The sequence below is a fragment of the Pteropus alecto genome, unplaced genomic scaffold, assembly GCF_000325575.1.
Source record: "Pteropus alecto unplaced genomic scaffold, ASM32557v1 scaffold725, whole genome shotgun sequence".
NCBI classification, from domain to species: Eukaryota; Metazoa; Chordata; class Mammalia; order Chiroptera; family Pteropodidae; genus Pteropus; species Pteropus alecto.
This window is the reverse complement of record NW_006436637.1, coordinates 418593-439742: the sequence shown is the minus strand read 5'-3', so window position 1 is coordinate 439742 and position 21150 is coordinate 418593. Positions and strand designations below refer to the sequence as shown.

The following is a 21150-nucleotide window of genomic DNA, read 5'->3' as shown; positions in this document are numbered from 1 at the left end:
TAAATACTTCAAAGTTATGTGTTTATATATTTTTTAAAAATTTATTTATTTATTTTTAAAATTTTTAACACCTACAGTGCCTGGTCTTCCTATGTGGTCTCCCATCCAAGTACTAACCAGGCCCGACCCTGCTTAGTTTCTGAGATCAGACGAGATTGGGCACGTTCGAGGTGGCATGGCCGTAGACGTGTTAATAATATTTTATGTATTTCTTTTTAATGGTCAAATCAGATCATTTAGTTTTCAGAAATTTATGGAAACTATCCATTTGTATTCTTTTTAACTACATTATCAATCTGTTTTTTGAGAACATTTTTAGTTTTACAGATTTAATATTTTAAATGTGCCAGTGTAAATTACTGAGGGTCTTTTGGGTAAAAATAAAATGTTTGTTAAAACAAAAATCTTTCAAGAATATTTGCTAGGCATTTTATTTGGTTTATTAAATTCTAGCAGAGAAATCATTAAATCAGCTACCATGAAATACTTTAAATTTTTGAATTAACTTTTAACTGTGGTTGTTTTTTTTTTTATATTTCCTTTATATATTTGTTAAAAAACAAAACAAAACAAAAACATCTGGCCTCCCAGAGTGGGGAAGGAAATATGAAGACAGTTCTGATTTAGGAACTGAATATTAGAGAGTAAAGGCCATGAGATGATATGGTATTTGAAAGACTCAGAATGGTAGAGGGAGTTTCAGTCTTGGAGAAGACGTGCCAAGGACTGTGATCATGTAAATGATAAGATTTGGCAGTTATTGAGGTCTAGGCTAAAAAGATTTGACAGCATTGTGATAATTTTCTTCATCATGAATTAAACGTGCAAAAATTCACCAGGCAATAAATCTATATTTCTTTAAAAATTTAGAAGAGATTTACAGAGGATATCAGATTGCTTGGAAAGGCCAGGCTTTTTATTGGATTACTTCTAATGCCCTAATGCAAATACAGGTGAAAGACTGTAAAACCTATTATAAAATGTAACATTAATATTTAGCCTATTTTTTCCTAAAATATTATACCTCATTCACTACATGGACTCAGGGTGACCCGAGACTTCCTTTTCATACTGTAAGTTACACCGACATTACTTGGTATAATATCTGTTGTCTTTGAAGAAGTTTTTAAATGTTAAAAAACTGGTTTTCGTTATTATCCTTAAGTCATGATTTTGATGCGTGATGCATCATATCTGGTACAAGATGCATGATGGCATCAGAAGCTGTTTAAATCATTGCTCCTTCTACTTGCTGAGTAACCAATTTTCATGATCCATGAAACTTAAGTGTAATGCCTAACAAGAGAAATCAGATTGTAATACATGCAACACTTTATGTGCTACAAAGATAGAGGGCAGTGGTGATGAAATGTTTTCTCTCTCAACCAAACATCATACATGCAGGTCCCTTAATAAATGGTGTACCTTTGAGGACAGTGACTTACATGTTTGAGATCTCAGACTGAAGCTCCAAACTTAATCTCCCAGGGCCAGGAAAGACACAATACGCACTTGGAAAACTGGCATATCCGTACCCTGTGTCTACATTCCCTAGATGTTAAAATCTTCCAGTTTTATCTGGAAGGTAGGTAATGGGTCATTTTTTTCCCAAAGGTTTTTTTTTTTTTAAGCTGATTTCATAGTTGACAGTTAAAAAGGTATTTTTGCCTTTCGTTTGGGGAAGAAAGGGGCTTCTTTTTTATTATGACTCCCCTCAAGTTCTTCACAACTTGTAGTTTTTAACTTTTGTGGTAAATGTATAGTCATAGATTAGTGTTAAATATATATATATTTTATGTATAGTTATAGATTAGTGTTAAAGTAGATTTTTTGACAAAATGCTCATTGTAGTGTCTGTAGTAGATTTGTTTGTATTGTAGAAACTTGTTTGCTCTAAGTTGACATTCTTGGTTTTTCTACCTCTATCCGGATGTGGTTAATATTTCAAAAATAACATTCAGCTGCAATATGAGATTTTGCACAATAAAAATATCTTTCCATGATAGAGTACATATGAAAATTTTGTTTCATTTCCTTCTCACAGCTAACCTATTATCCAGATTTTCTAGTATTTATTGTTTAAAAAAAAAAAACAACAGAAAAACCTCTTCCACCTTTTCCTTATACCTTTGGCTTTATTATTGTTATTTTCTGAAGTCTTTGTTTTAAAGAACTGAATCTGGGTATAGTCCATATACTTGAGCAAGCCTTTGATTGAAATGACTCTTGATAAACTCCTGCTCAGTCTAATCAACTTGGCTAGATAGGCTTTTCCTGTGCCCTAACAATTTCAGTGTGACTCTCAGTAATGCTTTCTTACTTTTCAACACATTTTAAGCATAGTCTTGACATTAAATGAAAAATGGAAGAAGTCGTATACCAAAGTCATCCAAAACTGCCCTCTCCGTGAATTGTGAGATGTGTATTAATAAACTGTGTATCATAGTCATTTATAACCTTGGAACATTTAGTATTATTTTTATTCCACTATTAGTATTCATAAGTGTCAGTACCCTTTAGTCACTTGTAGGATTTATTACTTGCTGCAGTAAAGAACACAGACCATAAGGAACTATGGGGTATCTCATATCTCAGTAAGAGGGTGTTATAAAGATTGTGTTATAGGATTTGGGCTTTGGGTAGTATGTGGAGAGTTCAGAAAGTGAGGGCTGTTGCTCATATAGCATAACAGCTGTTTAGTATTTTGTGAGTTATGCAGTGACCTTGTTTTTTGTCTTGCTTCTGCATGGTCTCAGAATGGCTTAATTTGAAATAGCTGTATAGTGAAATTGTCCAAAAAGAGCAATGTGGTTTAGCTATAAATGTCAGATCAGTTTGTAATAACTTTGAGACTTAGCTTTGAACATCAGATTAGTTCTCAGAAGTCAGGGGCAGCTCCACCCCCAAAAGCATTTAAATCCAACTAGCATTTTCACTGTAGGAACCAGCTGGGGGAGGTCAGGATTTAGTAGCAATGACATACTGGGCATGTCGCTGGAACAAATTGCAGCGATACTGACAATTATGTTTTTACAGAACAGGGCAATTGGGAAGCAGTTGCACAGTCCAGTTTTCAGCTGACTAGAAGTAGTTAGTGGGTAAACTATGAAATTTTTTTTTTTTTTTTTTTTTTTTTGAAGTAAGATGAGCGAGTTTTCCTGCATTAATATCTCTGGAGGATCCTAGGGTTTATCTTAGTGAATTTAGTGTCTAGGAATTAGTTTTTAGTGTTTCAGGAGTTGTTTTTTTTACATCTGTTAAGAGTCAGCTGTTCATTTTCTTTATTGTCTGTGTTAATACAAAGCAGCAAATATGAAAGGGATTTTAAAGGTTTTAAATATTTATGAACTGTTATAGCCCTTACAATTAAAAATTATAAAAATTGTAAACTTATGTACTCTCAGGTTGACCCTGAGGCAAAAAGGGACCATGTTTTCAGACCTCCACTCTCCAACTTAGGCATATGCGTCAAAGATCACTGAAAAGAAATTTGTATGCATTTATTCAAATAATTTCTGTGTACTATGTGCCAGACTAGGTGCCAGGCCCTAGGTATGGGGAGGAGGTCAGTCATTGCTTTCTTCGTGATCTTCATGATAGCTGAAGATTTTTGATTTAAAAGCGTCACTTAAAGGTATCTTAATGTCACGTATGTTCTAAAATAAGCACTGCATTGTTATATAGAAGAGTATCTCTGATTAATGAGGTAGTTTTTATAATTTTTGTAATTTTAAAATTGATAACTGTAAAATCATATTTTTGGAGCATCTGCTCATGCAAATCTGGAGATAATCTTTAAATGTGGAGATCTTCAGAGCAAAAATTTCTCTCAGTAAACTGCAAGATAGGTTCTTTCTGTTATATTTTCACCTTAAATAATAAATTGTGGGTATTTTTCTTAATACTAATTTTTTTTTTATCATTTGGTAAAAAGTGAGTAAGCTTTAAAACTAGAAAAGTTGAGTTTATAGTTAAAACTTAACCGTGAACACATTTGGGTAGTGTCACATGATTAGAGAATTCAAAATGTCTAGTGCCATTAGGTAAGACACATTGTAGGCAAACCAGTCTCTTCATGTGTGGTACTACTAATAGTTCTGCCATTGGTTCGTAAAATTTTCCTATAGAAATAAAGAATGTAATCATGTTTTGTCATTTAAATCTTCATAGCCTCATGATAGCTTGAGAACCTCGAAAACCTTAAAGGGTTTAGATTGTAGAACTTTACCATCTTGGTGTTTTTTATAGAGCAGTGCTAGCATTAGAATATTATTGATTTGGACCAAACTAAGGATAACTTTTCAGAATAAGGTTTTTCTCCTAAAGACCATTCCACACAGAAAAATGTGTTCATATTAGATTTTATAAACACCTTATAATGAACTATGATTTAAGTTTTATTTAGTAAGTACAGTATATATTTTTGCATGAGAAAGGCATTCCGGAGTTACCACAGATTGCTAGGGAACTTATTATGTAACCATTTTTATCTGTTTCTAAATGACGTATAGATGCCAAAATGTGTTTTGATATAATTTAGGCAAATAGGTTTGTGGCACATGCTCTTGGGTAAAGTGCCTAGATAAGGTTTTGCAGTTTGAAACTAAATCTATCTGGGCAGCAACCCACTTTCATAATCCCCTCAAAATTCACTCAGTATTATTTATTATAACATTAGATTTGCATTTATGTCTTTATAACCACTCACCAGAAGGATTGATGTAGAATAGTACCAGTTTACTATGTCTTTTCAGAGTCAATGATGAGTGCAAATCTGTTTGTAATGTCATTTTTTTCCCCTATTAAAAAGTGTGGAGTAAATTTCATGTTGTGAATTGTTCCCTTTAAATTTTAATGATAGCAGAATATAATGCAGTTTCTATTTACAATGGTTAAGTGACAGTGAAGGAGAAATTATTAATATTATTGAACATCTCCACCTGCTCTAAAATTCATTGTACAGACATAGTTTCTACTTGGTGCAGTCTTTGTTTTTCCTCTAGGATGCTATAAATATTACTCATCTGAGTCAGCTGGTCTGACTCTGAATCCCAACTCTGCCACTGGGCAAAGTCAGTCTTTCTCAGTTGTGTTTCCTCCTCTGTAACATGGAGCTAATGATACCTACCTCACAGGGTTGTTGTGAGGGTGAGAGTCACAGCAGTACACAGAAGAAGGCACTTCTCATGTTGCAGGCATGAAGTAAATGTTGCTTAAGTCATACGTGGCAGAAAAGACACTAAAAAGCATGGAGGGTATAAAGAAAGTAACATATTTAAGTTGACTTAAGAGGCAGTTGGAATTGATTAGGAAGGTATAAAGGATTTAAGAGGAGCTTTTTTACTAGATCAAGAATTGGAATGGGGTTTTATGATTACCTTATTTTTAGTAGTGATTCTTGGGTTTAGAAGTATCGTTGATAAAATTAATTGTATTGAAGCTATGTTTAAATAACATATCAAAATGGAAGTATGACTTATTTTTAAAACCTTACTTAAAGTAAGGCTTCATACTTTACTTCCACAGTCATCTCAGAACCACATTACCTTAAGGCAATATTTCAGTCCCACCATTCCCCCATACACTATCCTCAAAGTTCTGTTTTTTTTCTCCTTTGTTCGATTGCTTGGTTGTTTGTTTTTTGAATAGATAACATATTTGAATCTTTCCTGAGAACCACTAGCTGTTTTGTTGAGTTCTAATTAGGTAAATTCATATTTGATGAGTATAAGATACACTGAATTATTCTGTAGACATAGCAGAATAGTCTTTCCATTGCTACAATATCTTGAAAAAATACAAAGGCCAAAAAAATGAAACATGTTTATGGTGTGAATTGTTTATTTGGGCATTTTAATAGACATTTTTAATTAGATCAAAATTAAATACTCCTTTGTTAGGTTTATGTAAGTCCTCAATTCTATTTTTCATCAGTCTTTGATTTTCTCCTTTTATTGTCTTTTTCTGAAAACGAGTAGTGAAAGGAAAATCATTCTTCAAGTACAGTTAAAGTTGAGAAGCCTTCACTCTGCCACATTACTTCGATTTTGTGTTCAGTGTGATGGCTGAAAATGAGAAAGACCAGAAACTGAGAACTTCCTTGTCCCAAAAGCCCTAACGTCACAGTGCTCTCACAGATAGTTGTTGTTGCTGCAGATATTCTCTCTCTGGGAAATGTCGATGGCACAATTTAGTGATTTATGTGTGGGTTGACTGGAAAAGAAATGTATAAACTGTGGTCATACACATACACAAATGTGTTCTTCAGAATACAACCATGCAAACGAAGCCCACTATCAGAATGTTTTATGAAGTGTTTCCATTAGTTAAAATGGATTTACTTTGATCTTTCCACATCTTGTTGTCCTGTCACCAGGAAGATGGCAGATGGTGAATAAAAACGCATGCCGGAGGCATTAACAATTAATGACCTATATGGGGATGTCACTTATACCTTGACTTTATTAGCAGCACCATTCCGTAAGCAAACAAGCTGAAGACCAAAAGCAACATTAAGATCCATTTTTTCATCAGTCATGCAGGGCGTCAAGTATATTCTCTGTCGCATGGAGAGAATTGTAAGGTCTGGATTCACGCGTTTTACTCTGTGCAATATGGAAGGCTGAGATCTGTGGTGCAACAGTGTTTGGGGGGAATGGAGGGGTGGAAAGGTAAGGAAAGAATTGGATGAGATTAATGTTGAAGTAACATTAGGTTTTGGCTTTTACAAAGGTAATAAACATTTACAAAAAGTTCAAACAATTAGAAATAAAAAGTCAGTGTCTTTTCTTTTTCACCAGTCTCACATTCAGAGATCATCACTGTTAATAATTCGGTGTGTATGTTCCTACAATTCTTAGGCGTATACAAAATGATTTTTGAAAGAACTACACGGAATGGCATTTATGCTACATATGTTATTTTGCTATTTGTCTCTCATGACACAATATATCATGGTCATCTTTCCTTATCATTACTACCCCAGACTTTTTGAGGTTACTGCTCTGTAACATTCTTTAGCATGTGTCTACCGAAACTTACTTAACGATTCTCATTGGTAAACATTTAGGATTTGCAAGAAGTTTTTGCTAAGACATAGTTGTGCACTAAGCTTCTTTGTACCTTTATATTTGTTACCACTCATGTAAATTTTCCTTTAGGATAGACTCCTAACGATAAACTCAATGGATCAAAGATTATGAATATTTAAACTTTTGGAAGATACTTCTGAGTTATCCTCACTGTCCTGTAGTCATTAATGATAAAGTTTAAGAATGTTGTTGTGGTCTAGCCAAAAATTAGAAATAATATAGGATTTAAGGTTTTAGGAAATTACTACCATTTAAAAATGTAACATTTTTTTGAAATTATAAATAATATGTACTCATGGTAAATTCTTTTCTCAACACCATACAGAGATGGAATTTGAAATGTAGAAATTGGCCAGTTTTTCACCACTCCCCAGACATCATCTTTTTAGCCTAATTTAAAAAAATTTATTCTTGTGGTTACCATCAGAATTTAAAATAATTTAACATAATATTTCTTGGTATATCTCTCTGCCACAGTGTCTCTGTACTTTCATGAAAGATGAGGAATTTCATGTATCTACACCACCATTGTCCCTTCTACCTCCCAGGCTTTGTTAGTGAATTGTGCTGATGGTTCTTTATAGGTTTAAATGTTCTTAGTCCTTTATTTCGGGGGCTGCCAACGTCAAGGCAACATACATTGACTCACCATTATGTTACATAAGGAAATCTATGCCTCTCAATGTCTGTCTATCCCTTAAACATCGTTTTAGATTTCTTTTAACTTTAAAATTCTGAAAAATAAAAACCGATAAGTTGTATCAGTACTAGTAATGATACTACTGATTGCAGAGCCAAATAGTATAATTGGATTTATTATAATAAACCCTCTGGCAGTTAAAAGTTTTTCTTGAAGAATGTCAAGATCCAATGAGATTGTTATCTTCAATCTGCCCTCTAAATTGTTGAAAATAATGCCACGATTTTTAATTTTGTAATTATAGTGAGTGAATTTTGTTTTTATTTTTGAAGACATACATTCTTTACTAAGTTCTTCGATGTCTGCACTTACTTGGACTAATCGTATTCTTACTGCAGTTATACTGGGATTTCTTTGCCTTCCCGTCTTAAGGCCACTCTTTTTTTTTCCAGTTTGATTGAAAACACGTTTTCAAAATAATGTTTCAGAATATTTTTGCAGTGCTCAGGAGGTAAATTTCAAAATTCTTATGTCTAGAATTTGCCACCATACTCAACTCATAGTTTATCTGGGTAGAGAATTCTTGGTTTGAAATGCTTTCCCCTCAGACTTTTGAAAGCCTCCACTGTCTTCTATCAGTTTTGCTGAGAAGTCAGATGCTGTTCGGAGTCTCATAATTTTGTATGCAACCTGGTTTTCCTCTAGGAACATGTTTTATTTAAATGATCTCTTTTTCTCTGAACTTTTTTTTTTTAACTGTGAATATGGATGTATTATAAACTTCATCTTTCTTGGTTCACTTTAACTTAGAATCTCAAATCTATTCCATTCAAAGGATTTTTTTTTTTTTTTTTGGATTATCATTTCCCATCTTTGCTTGTCTTATGGAACTCTTAATATGTAAATGTTGGGCCTTTTGGTACCTACCTTGTATTATGTTTTCTTTCACATTTTCTATTTCTGTATTCTTAAGTATTGGGAGATTTTTTCTATTTTATCTTTCAGAATACTATCTTCAGTCATGCCCAATCAGCCCTTCTAATGAAATTTTTATTTTATCAACTGTGTAATTTCCAGGATCTAGTGGTTCTCTGGTCTTTTCATTTTTTATAGTGGCCTGTTTTGTTGTTTGTTTTAAATGACTCTACCCTTTAAAACTTTTAGCATAATTGAGGTGTTTGTGTATTTGGTTTGGTTTAGTCTATTCTTGTTTTCTCTAGAATCTTTTAATCTGTTTCTTTATGCTGGCTGGTCTTTCTCTTCTCTTTGATTTTTCTCAAATGTCCAAGGATCCTTGGTTGGCCAAATATTTGAATGAAGATTTGTTCTGGTTAGTATAAGTAGCTGTCTTGCATTTCTTTTGCAATGAAGTCCACTTATCCAAAAGGCTCCTCCCCTGAATAGTAGACCTCACTGTGGACTCGTGTGCGCGCGCGTGTGTGTGTGAGAGAGAGCGAGAGAGAGAGAGAGAGAGAGAGAGAGAGAGAGTGTGTGTGTGTGTGTAATAGTGAGTGAATGGGGAAAGACACTGTTGGAGTAAATGGGAACTGCCACAATTGCCAAAGTAAATGGATAGCATTCTGAGGTGGAGTGCTTAGTTCATATCACTCTTTGGTGGCCCTACCTTTCTTTCTCCTCTCTCATCCTCCCTATTTCCCCTTCCCTCTCCTGTCTCTTCTCCCTCCTGTTTATTGTTTTCTCTCCCCTCCCTTCTCCTTTCCTCCTTCAAGTCATAGTGTGACATTGCCACAAGTTTGAGCTGCTTTCCTTTCCAGCCTTAAATCCTGTTCTAGAGTTTCTTCTCAGACTTCCTTTGCTTAGTTTAGAAGCAGTTGTCTGGCTTTAGCTCAAGGCAGTTACTCTATATAAATGGGAAGTCAGGAGGGGCCTAGACAAGTTGCTGTGTGGAGAGTTCTGTAATTACCCTCATTACAGCATCATAGCTGTTATCACTGAGCTGTGACTGAGCCTAGTGTCTTTTTAAGGCCCTAATAGCCTTCTGTGTATTTTGAGTTTTATTTTTCTGTTCTGGTTTATTCTCAGTATGAGCCTATCTATTTTTGGAGAATGCCCACATTTGGGTTGAAGTTTTTTGAATTTTCATTAAATTTATGGTCAGTATCAGTTTTGGGAAACAAGTGCGCACCCACTGTAATCATTTGACAGTAATTTAGGGAGGGGCATACATCATTTCACCTAGTACTAAAATCATGATTTATTCCAATACACAATTCCTTTCTTACATTAGTGACCTTGAAACAATTTCCCTTACTTCCTTCTTAGTATTCTTCCTACTTTCTCCATTGCTTAAGGTAATCCATGGCACTATTGGATTTAGAGGTAAGTGATCAAGTAAAATAACTGAGAGACAAGTTAAACCTCATATTTTTTCTGTAGGATTATTTTGTACCCCTAGAAATGAATAAATATTTTTAAAATTGAGAAAATTTGGAGAGAATCATCAGACATTTACTCCATAAATGAAAAAGGAAGTGATTGGTATGTCAGTATTGGAGACTGTATTTTAATGTGGTAAAATCAATAGTTACATCAAAAGTATTATTTTTTTTCATAGTTACTTAAAACATAGTCAAAACAAAGGCAGTGATGGCCCCTTTTTTAGGTTTTCTAGTTCTGAGAGATGTATGGCACTAGATCAAGTCTAATATTTGGGTTAGATGTTGATAATTAGAACCCAATGTTCTTTTCTCAGGGGTCATTTGAAAACTGAAATTAAAGTCTTTAGAAGTTTCACTTTGGGCAAATACTCTTAAATTGAGCCATTTTCTGCTTTCTTGTATTCTGTTCATAGTAGTAACAGCTTTTGCTGGATAACTAACTCTATGGAAATATCTCTCCCCATGATGAGCTTTTTCAGGGCAGAAATTGGATCGAATAAGAGCTTTTATTGACCATTCAGAATGTGTGCTAGGCATGATGCGAAGTGCTTTATTTAATTCCTGAAGCAACCCAATTGTTGAGTAGTCTTCATTTTACACATGAAACTATTAAGACATAGATAGCATGGGTTAATAAGTACATTACATAACGCTATAACTGGTAAGTGACACCTGAGGTTTAAACAGATCAGGTTTACTCCAAATTTACTCTTAGCCATTGTATAGCATAGGAGCACTAAACATGGTACTTACATGAATTATATTTAACATGTCCCTTTCCTTGATTTCAAATAAATAAAAGTATTTTGACATTGTACCTGTGCTCCTATTGGAGAAAGCTGATTTCATCTATTGGTTATTTCTTCCTATGGGAAGGAAGTATAGCAGATTGTGGAAATGAGAATTTTTGTGATTCACTCTTGGTGTACTGCTCATTGAGGAGGGTAAAATAAAACATTGATTTGCTTTCCTTAAGAACATAATTGTGATTTTTAATACTATGTGTAATTTTTCTCTCTGGGCTTTTCATCATTTATTCATTCATTCATTCAGTAAAGTAGAAGAAGAGTTAGATTTTTAAAACCACAAGGAAATGCTGGCATTCTTCATAATATTAATTTGAACTGGTTTGGATTTTCACATTTCCTAATAAGCATCACTTGATTTTCACATTTCTAGAATGGTAAAGCTTTTTTTTTCTTTCTGAAGTCTGGGCAAAATTTTAAAAAATTATTATGTTTTCATTTCATGCTTGCTTTTATAATGAGTCTTTGGCTGGTTAGAGAATTCTAGCTTCAACATTTTTTCCCCACTTTAGTTCTGTCAAGATTTTGTACGCTGTTGTCTTGTAGCTAGAGTGTTGATGAAAAGTTTTATGATAGTTTGGAATGTCCCTCAATTGGGATTTATCTGATGTTTTTCTCATGATTTGGTTTGGTTTTTATGGGATTTGGGGAGGAAGATCAAAGAGGGTAAAGTGCCATTTTCATCACATCAGAGGAAGGTGTTTATATTATTAATATGACTTGATGATGACCTTGATCACCAGTTGAGTCAGTGTTTATTGGAGTTCTCCACTGTAAGGCTACTTTTTCCCTCTTTTCATACTATAGTCTTTGGAAGGAAGTCATGATGCACGGCCCACACTTAAGAGATGGGAACTTGTGTTCCGCATCCTCAAGGGTGAAGTAACTACATAAGTTATTTGGAATTTTCACACATTAAAGATTTAGCTCTTCTCCCCCTCTTATTTATTTATTCAATTATTTTAATCACTTTGGACTAATGGGTATTTATTTTGTTGGAATATGTTTTTACTGTAATGGAAACTAGGTAACTAGGAAACCTCAACTGAGATTTTCTGTTATCTTATTTCTTTGAAACAAATGGAAATAATTATCAGGATCCTATTGGAATGTAATGTCATCTCAGGTTACTCCTTTATAGAAAAAAATTCTTACTAATAGCTAGAAATTACATAGCCTTTTGGGATCATATGATAGACACCCACTCCTAAGCAATATTTTGGAGTTCACATAACCTTGTTCTGATACAGGTAAGTTTCCATAACTTTGCTGTTGTTGCTGTCCTTCCTTTCCAAGTGGTAAGCAGTAGTAGATGGTCAGAACTCTAAGGAGCCACATTTACCAACAACGTGCAACTATATCCAAGAAGATAACTGTTTAAAGTAAGAGATTCAGAGTGCAGTTGATGCTGTGCATGGCTATGATTACTATCATAATCTTTGGTCAGGATTATTCATTGCTTTTATGTATCTTCCAACTTTAAAAATCTGTAACAGTAGTAAGGTAATGGCTATGTGTGGAGCTAGAGGTAAGGTAGAGTAATTGGGGGGATCATTTCATAAACTATATAAATGACCAACCATTGTACTGTATACTTGAAACTAATTAAAAAAAAAAACAAAAAAACCTGTGCTTAATTGGCCACTTGAGGGTGAACCAGTTTATTTTGTTTTACCTCGTTTTCAGAAGAAAGATCTACCCTAAAAGTGCCTTAAAGTGTCATTTAAAACATCTCGTCTTCCTTTTTTGGTTCTGCTTTATTCAGAGTTTCAGTCATGGCATCACTTCCTTGTTGGCCAAGGTATCTGTTGGCACTAATTACTCTACTATTAATGCTATATAGGTACTGCTCTTTCTGAGAGTCTTGGTATTGGCGGACTCCCATCATTCTTTTAAAAGTTTTTTTGATTTTTACATATTCTAGTTTTTCAAGTGATGAATCTGTGTTGCTTTTCTTGATCCTTTAGAAGAATGTTATACTGTCTGTGTATTACTATTGAATGGTGAATGTGTGCAGAAATGTTTACTAGAGAACCTTTTGACTGTCTGATCACACATACACACCCCAGTGCACCCTCTCTTATAAAAAACTTTGCTGCTGGTTTTTGCATTGTGTGTGGGACACCAGGTATCTCCCATCCCAGACAAATGACAGAAGTGCTTTGTGATATTGGACATTAATATCAAGCAATTGGAGGGCACAACAGCAATGAAGTTCAAGTAATATTTGGTTATTGCATTCTTTCCCTTTAAACTTCTTTGATGAATATTCTCCAAAATAGTCACGCGCGCGCGTGTGTGGCGTGTGTGTGTGTATGTGTGTTGTAGTACATTTTTTTAAAAAGCCAACAAAAGGGAATTTGCTGGTTGGCACAAAACATGCTGCAGTTGCTTCTTTCTGGTTATTGTAACTGAAGAATATAGAGGATACTTACATGTCGTGTGTGGTGTGTGTGTGTGTGTGTGTGTGTGTATGTGTGTTGTAGTACATTTTTTAAAAAAGCCAACAAAAGGGAATTTGCTGGTTGGCACAAAACATGCTGCAGTTGCTTCTTTCTGGTTATTGTAACTGAAGAATATAGAGGATTGACTTACATGTTATACACTTATAGGCAGTGTTTTGGGGGGAAAAAAATAAAGATTTTCCCATTATATCAGTTTTCCCCCGATTGTTTTTCTCCCTTTCATAAGCCTCAAGATTTTTCTAAATACAATCTTTAAGATTGACTCAAGTGGAAATTGTGCTTTTCTCTGTTTATGCCCTTCTCCCACATTATTGTATAAGTTGAACAGCAGTCTGACACATAAGTTTCAGCAAAACTTATGCATCTGTTTGTTTTTATTGGACTCAGAAATTGTATATATAGTCGTATATTCCTAAAAACTTTCTCACTTTGATGCCAGAAGTAGTTACATGGCATTAATTATATGAGATGTATGCTTAATTTTTTCAGTTTTTAGCTTAACAATTTCTTTTAGGTCAGCTTTTGTTGGTCTTCCATGTAAATACATAATACAAATAAATAGAAATGATTTTACTTGCATATGCAAATTAAATGTATGACTTAGGTAGTAGGAGACTGTCAAATTTATGATATATCTGCCTCCTTATTCCATTTGAGTTTTTATGTTTGTATATTAGGTGCTTTTCTGACACCATGCATTTCACAATTTTTTATAAGCCAATAAACAATTTTATGCTGTCAAATTCTTACATTTTGCCATACTTCTGATTTTTTTTAAAAAAGAAGTACACATTACAGTTAACGTGTCCCTCTTTAATGCCCTTCCTCTCCTTCCTCAGAGATGTCCACTCCTGAATTTAGGTTCTTCATTTCCAGACAACATAAACTAGTATTTCAAAATTTTCCAGATTGGTCTTCTGAGGGATTTGGAAGTACTCTGAGAAAAAAAGCTCATGATTAAATTCTCACCTATTGATTTGTAATGTATATTAAAAGCACTGGAGGCTCTGAGACATGGAAAGAAACTTGTCAGTTTAAGAAATTTAGCAATGCCCAACTTTTGACCATAGAATTCTTTCCCCATGATTCTGTGTACTCTTTCCAGAATTTTCCATTTAATTTTATAGTTTTTTTTTTTTGCTAATGTAACTTTCTCGATTTAGTTAACAAAGATACTGATAGTAATCACTTCTAGTTGATGTTTGTTGGATAAAGTTTAAAATCATTTACAAAAAAGGAAGGCAAAACGCTAATAAATTGCATATTCATTGACCAGCATATAAGTTACTTATGCTTCATAATTTTTTAAAGTCTTGAGTTCGCTGACCTACTGAAGTGTCTATCTGTGGACCATGGCTACATATACCCTAAACTCATCTGTTAACATTTTATATTCTTGGGGCTGGAAGTAGCCTGAGTTTGTTATTAATGTTCAATACATTTTCTTGAATAACAGTTAATGTTGTACAAGATGCTACTTGAATTCTTTGTTTGCTTTTTTTCTTCCTGTATTAGAAAATTTTGGTGCTTTTTGTAATTTATGTATAAAAGAAACTTTTTTTAAGATTTGTTCCTATAATGGTCTGATCCAGGAAAAATAAAATGGGAAAATGGACACTATTGCTGACCTTCGAATAAAAACTACATATTGGTTTTAAGACTGTTCACCGAGCCTTGGGGTCAAATGCATTGTTCTAAGGCAGGCTGTGTACCTGTATGGGATGACAGATCCCTTGGCATCTGGTGAGGTTGTGGCGGAGAGGTGAAGTTCTCAAAAAATGCTTGGGCACAAAGTTTACATACAATTTCACAGAAGCCAGGGAGCCTCCTCCTTATAAGGAAAGAGTTCAGAAACAACCCTTTTCCCTTACTGGCTTCTATCTTTCCTTGCACTACACTTTATGGTTCTGAGAGAGAAAGGAAATAATCAAGAAGGAACACTCCACTTTCTACAAAAGTAAGTCTAGAACCGTTAACCATATATCTAAAGACTAACCCATTTATCCTGTTATTCTTAGAATTTTAGGGTTTATTAAGGAATCAACATTGCATTTTTAGGATCTCCTTTAAAAAACATGAAGTTTTTTTTTATTAGTTAGAAAACATTTTTTTTTTTTTGCATTCTGCACCTTGCTATTATTTCAGGCATAGTTTTGTAACATTTTTTAAAAAAGATTTTTCTGTTTTGCTTTGTGGGGAAAGTTCTCTAAAACCTGCATTAATTGTTTTAATTTCAGTCTTTATTCAGAAACGTTTTTATTCTAAGTGTTAATTTTCTTTAAAGTTCTTGTACCTGGACTGTGTGATTGTACAAATACTTCCTCAGTGTTCAGCCCTCATTTTGATCACATATTTTAGAGATCGAGCACCCATAATAGGAGCCCAATATATGTTGTGCACACTTATTTTGAATTAATAAACGAGTGAAAGAGGACATAAATGAACATGTGAAAGAATGATCAAGTGGAATAAGTAAAATTGTTTACCTTCCCTCCGGTACAAATTCTAAAGCACAATTAATGACTGCTTTTTGCAAATAATTATTATGAAGTAATGTGTTAAACAATTCTGGTATGTCAGACAGGTTAATCCACAAAGCAATGCCACCTGTCTCCAACAGATGCAAATTCTGTTAACTTTCATTTTGCTAGGACCCCCGGAAGAAATGTTTAGCTAGCTAAGGAATGATGCAAAATTAATTGCCCTTGAGGCTTAACCTCTAAAAGTTACCCACTATGGTTAGATTAATTTGGAATTTCTTTGAGTGGAGTTAAGTCATAGTTGCCACACTACTTTATTTTTACTGGACCCTGATCTTCAAAATCAATCTGATTACTTCTCAGATGGTTGAAAGTACTTAGTTATATAATTTTTAGATTTTATTCCTAATGTTTTCCTTATATAGTTCTCAGGTGAAAAGATATACCAAAATTTGTCTTCTAAAACCTCCTCAGTTACATTTGAGGAAGCGAAAGTTGATTGATGAGTGAAACAAAACAAAAGGAGCTAATCTGCTACTTCATTTGGATGTTATATATTTAGTGAGGTGAAGGGAAGATTGGAATGGGAAGAACTCAAGCTACCTCTGGCCACTGATTTAACCCTTTTAGGCCTCAGTTTTCTCTTATGTAACAATTACAGGCCAGTATAATTTTGCAGGTTTTCTCTAGCTCTAGTGTCTATTGAAGATAATTTTTTTGTTATTGCTGTTTATTGCGTAACTGCAATACTGAATAAAAGTAATGTGATTATGAGAATTTAAGGAGAAACTTTCTTTAAAATGACTAGTTGAAATCAGTCTTGTCTAATAGGGCTTTTTGTGATAATGGAAATATGCTGTATCTCTGCTGTCCTGTATACTAACCACTAGTCACATGTGGCTGTTGAGCACCTGAAAGATTGCTGAGGAATCTCATTTTTAACTTAAAGTAGGTTTAAATAGCCACATATGGCTAATAGCTACTGTATTGGACAGTGCAAGTTAAATTCTTAACTGTAAGTATTCAAAGAAAATTCCAAACATAGATTTACTGTGACATTCTTGTTCTTTAGTGATTTGCAAGTGGCCTCTTAATTTTAGAATTTGGCAGTTGAAACTGCAAGTCTCAATGTTGAAATCTTTCTTTAAGCATATTCTCTGTTTCTAATTGCAGTCAAGTATGGATTAGGTACTATGACCTTCTCCCAAAGATCCCGGAGTCTTTACCTGGTAACCAAGGGCCTGTGTCTCTGGCTTCTTTAAGCTCTGCCATCCTGCTGAGGATTGTATGTGTTTACTAGTCAACTTGTAGACTACTGTCAGTCCCACACAGGGCTTCATCTTGTTTCTGTGGTAGGGTTTGTAGGATCTGGAACAGGTTTGGTGTTGAGGGCTTTGTCTTCATATTTTTTACAAGCTTGATTCTGAAAGGTTTAATTAGATACCACTTTAAACAATACTTGGTCTTTCATTGGTAAGAAGTTTGTAGTCCTAAAATCTTGAGCCATTAGCAAGATGTTTTTAATGACCATGTTATAGTCACTAGGTCATAAAAATAATTGTCACTTGAATGAATTTTTCATTAAGTGTATTAATTATTTCAGCATTGCAAATACTATATTCTTGGACTTTCCATGTTTGGGCATGACAAAGAACTTTGATTTTATCCTGAAATTCTGAACCTTTGAAGTGATAAAAATGAGTGTAGAGGCATTCTTAGGGTTAGTTAAGGGTTGACATTGATAAACCATGTGTTAGGGACTTAATCATTTTTCTATGAGATAATAATTTATATAAGTTAAGTTTTTATATATGGCATGCAGTTCACAAAACCCATAGTATCCTTGAAACTTAATTCAGCCATACTGAGTCTGAGAGCAATCAATGATAAAATGCATATCCCACTGAGGCTCTGAAGCACATCTTCCTGGGACCATATACACTGGCTGTTTCTTTCTTGGCAGAGGTACAAATTGATATCAGTCATTCTCATGAATTTTGAATAGAGGGAAACCAAAGACAGTTTCCATCGAATAAAAAAATAAAAGCGCATGTTAAAAATAAAAACTTGAAGCAGAACAGAAGAATAAATGCCCACACCATTTCTTCTTCCTAAAAAACTTACCAGCTTAATTAGCATTTCTTTTTTGAATGTCCATTATTGAGGTTTAATTTACATATGGTTACATTTGCCCTTTTTTAGGTGTACATTTCTATGAGTTTTGACAAATATATACACCATAATCAAGATAACATTTCAGTCTCTTCAAAAAGTCTCTTTTCTCTGCTTCATTTTTTTGTAACCACCACCATAATCAAGATATGGAACATTTTATCACCCCAGAAAGTTTCCTCTTTCTGCCTCAGTTTTAACAGGTGTATTGAATTCACCTATATGGATTTACCTTAATTTTCCTAAATCACCTTCCATTGATTGATCTTTAGGTCATTTCCAGTCTTGCAATTCAAACAAGGTGTAATAAATATTTTTGTACATAAATCTTGGTGTGTAAATTCCTAGCAAAGGAGTTACAGAATGAAAGACTATGAACATTTAACATTTTGGTAGATGTGGCCGTATGGACTCCCCAAAAAGTTGTACTAATTTACTTTCCAACCAATTGTGAGATGAGGGTGTCTATTACTGTTATTAACACTGGGTGTCACCAAATTTAATTTTTGCTAATTTAATAGAGAAAATATTACTTAGCAAAATAAACTGCATTTAGTGGTATTTTTTTTCTCATTTAAAAAGTATATCGAAAAGTTCACACATACACAAAAAATATGACCCATGTTATTTATGGTTAAAACCACAATATACCAGAGGAAATGTGAACAGCAAAACTCGACCTTTGTTTCCACTATTCCAATATAATTTTCGTTCCCTGCTTATCTGTATCTACATTTTTGTAATTATGAATATACATTTTCATCATCCTCATACCATATGCACAGTTCATGCAGATATTATTTCATTTGCTTTTCAAAAGTTCATTTCCTGAGTTTTTTTTGTTCCCAGAATCTTCATCTTCTCTTTTTTGGCTATGGTACAGTTAGTTCTTTTAATCATTCCACTTTTAAAATTTGTTTTTACTTTTTCACAATTATGAACAAGGCTTCAAATAGCATCTTTTAAATATGTTTTTAAAAATCCTTTTAAATTACTCCCTTAGGCTAAGTTTCTTCTAGTCTGATTTTTCTGCATCTAAATATATCAACATTGACATGAGAGAGCAAAATTTTATCATTTCAAATCGTTTTTGTCACCTCATTGGGAATTCCTTAGCTTTTTTTCTCTGAAGAAGGAAGCAGTTGATTTGCTTCTATGCCAGCTTAATTTATTTTTCCTTTTCCATTTTTTTCATTTTTTTCATTTTTAAAAAATTTCTTTTTAATTGTAATTGACATAAAATATGAGTTTCAGGTGTACAACATATGATCACTATATCTTACGAAGTGATCACTCCAATAAGTCTAGTACCCACCTGGCACTACACATAGTTATTACGATACTGACTTTATTCTCCGTGCTGTACATTACATCCTCATGGTTATTTTTATAACTAGTAGTATGTACTTCTTGATCCCCTTTACCTTTTCACCTGTCTCCTTATCCCCTCCCATCTGGTGACTTTCAGTTTGTTCTCTGTACCTATGAGTTTTTTCTGTTTTGTTAATTTATTTTGCTTTTTAGATTCCATATATAAGTGAAACCATACAGTATTTGTTTTTCTCTGTCTGACATTTCTTTTAGCAATAATTTTATAATACCCTCTAGGTCCATCCAGCCTCTTTTATTTTTTAATAAAATTATAAAAATATTATATGCTACTTGTAAAGATTTCATACACACTTTCCAGAGGTAATTAATCCACTGTTAGTTGGTAAATTAAATTTTTTAAATTGATTTTTTTCTCAATAGATTGTTTTTATGTTTCAATATTTAAAAATTACCAAACAGTATATAGTGAAGGGTCCTTCAGTGAGTCTTTATGCATTATTGAAGCGAATGGGAAGGTACATGTTTTCTTTTCCTCCTGTAACTCTTTTCACATCTAATAAGGAAGTATAGAATAGGTGTTAAGAGCAGTAGCTCAGAGGCCAGCTCTTTGCATTCAGATGTCTGCTCTATCACACATCAGCTCTATGATTGTGGGCAATTTATTTAATCTGTATGTACTTTGTAGTATTCATATGTAAGATGATGAGTCAGTACATATACTTTGCTTAGAATAGTACCATATATAAGAAGTATATGTGTTTGTTAGTAGTATTTTTATTATTAAGAATAATGACTAATAAAATATCCAAGAATCAGCATCAATCAATTTGATTTATATTAGTGACATATATGGATATGGGTAAATTTTATTTAACAGAAAAGGATGGATGGGATTCATGACTTGCTTGAATTCTTAAATACATTTTGGAAAACTTCAAAAAAAATTAAAACAGCTAAAAAGTATTTTGTTCCTTTTTTAAGGATTGATAGTTTTTATGTTTTTGCATATACTTCTTTAAACAGATATACTTTCTTCATGTAACAGAAGTGTTCCAGAGGGTAGAGAGGGCTACTAAGAATATAAACTTTTTTCCGTAGTGCATCATATTTTAAAAGTGCTTTCTCATGTGTTTTCCAGTCAAATTTGGTTGAAATATATATGTATAATATTTAATTTTAGGTGATAATGGTCCATAAGTTTTTAAATTCCCTGGCCATATCTTTTTAGGATCAAATCCTTAATTGCATCCGAAGTTATTAAGGCAAGCAGAGAGCTGGGGGACTGAATTGTATTTTTATTCAGTTTGTCCATTGTAAGTTCTTTTTTTTAAAATAAAAAATCAAAACAAAACCAGACCTCTCTTCCCATTTCCCAGCTTAATATCCCCACTACAAAATAATGTATGTTCATTGTAGGAAATATAAAAATGGAAAATAGAAATAAGAATCACCTTAATACCACTACTCAGCTTAATATTATTTCTGTTAACAGTTTGGTATCTAGACTTCTTGCCCTTTTTCCCTGTCTGTATGGATGTTCACACACAGTCACTCATGTTACTAGTTTGTTTGCCTTTTACAATGGTGTCATCAAGAATGTTGTACATACTGGTGTTTTTTAAAATAAACAGTATTGTGAATGTTTTAATATAATTAAATTATCTCTGTTATCATTTGTAATAGGTGCATCATATTCCATTGAGCACATATGCCATACTGAAATTTATTTTGCAATATATTTGTTTCCTATTCAAGGGCATTTAAA

At 33.4% G+C, this 21150-nt stretch overlaps 1 protein-coding gene and 1 pseudogene across 2 annotated transcripts in view; one reads left to right on the top strand and one right to left on the bottom strand.

Annotated features, from left to right (window-relative positions):
* WDR33 (WD repeat domain 33) overlaps nucleotides 1-21150 on the top strand; it is an 84518-nt gene that overhangs the window by 42131 nt on the left and 21237 nt on the right. The gene's annotated exons all lie outside the window — the stretch shown is intronic.
* Nucleotides 69-187, bottom strand: LOC112481099 (annotated as a pseudogene).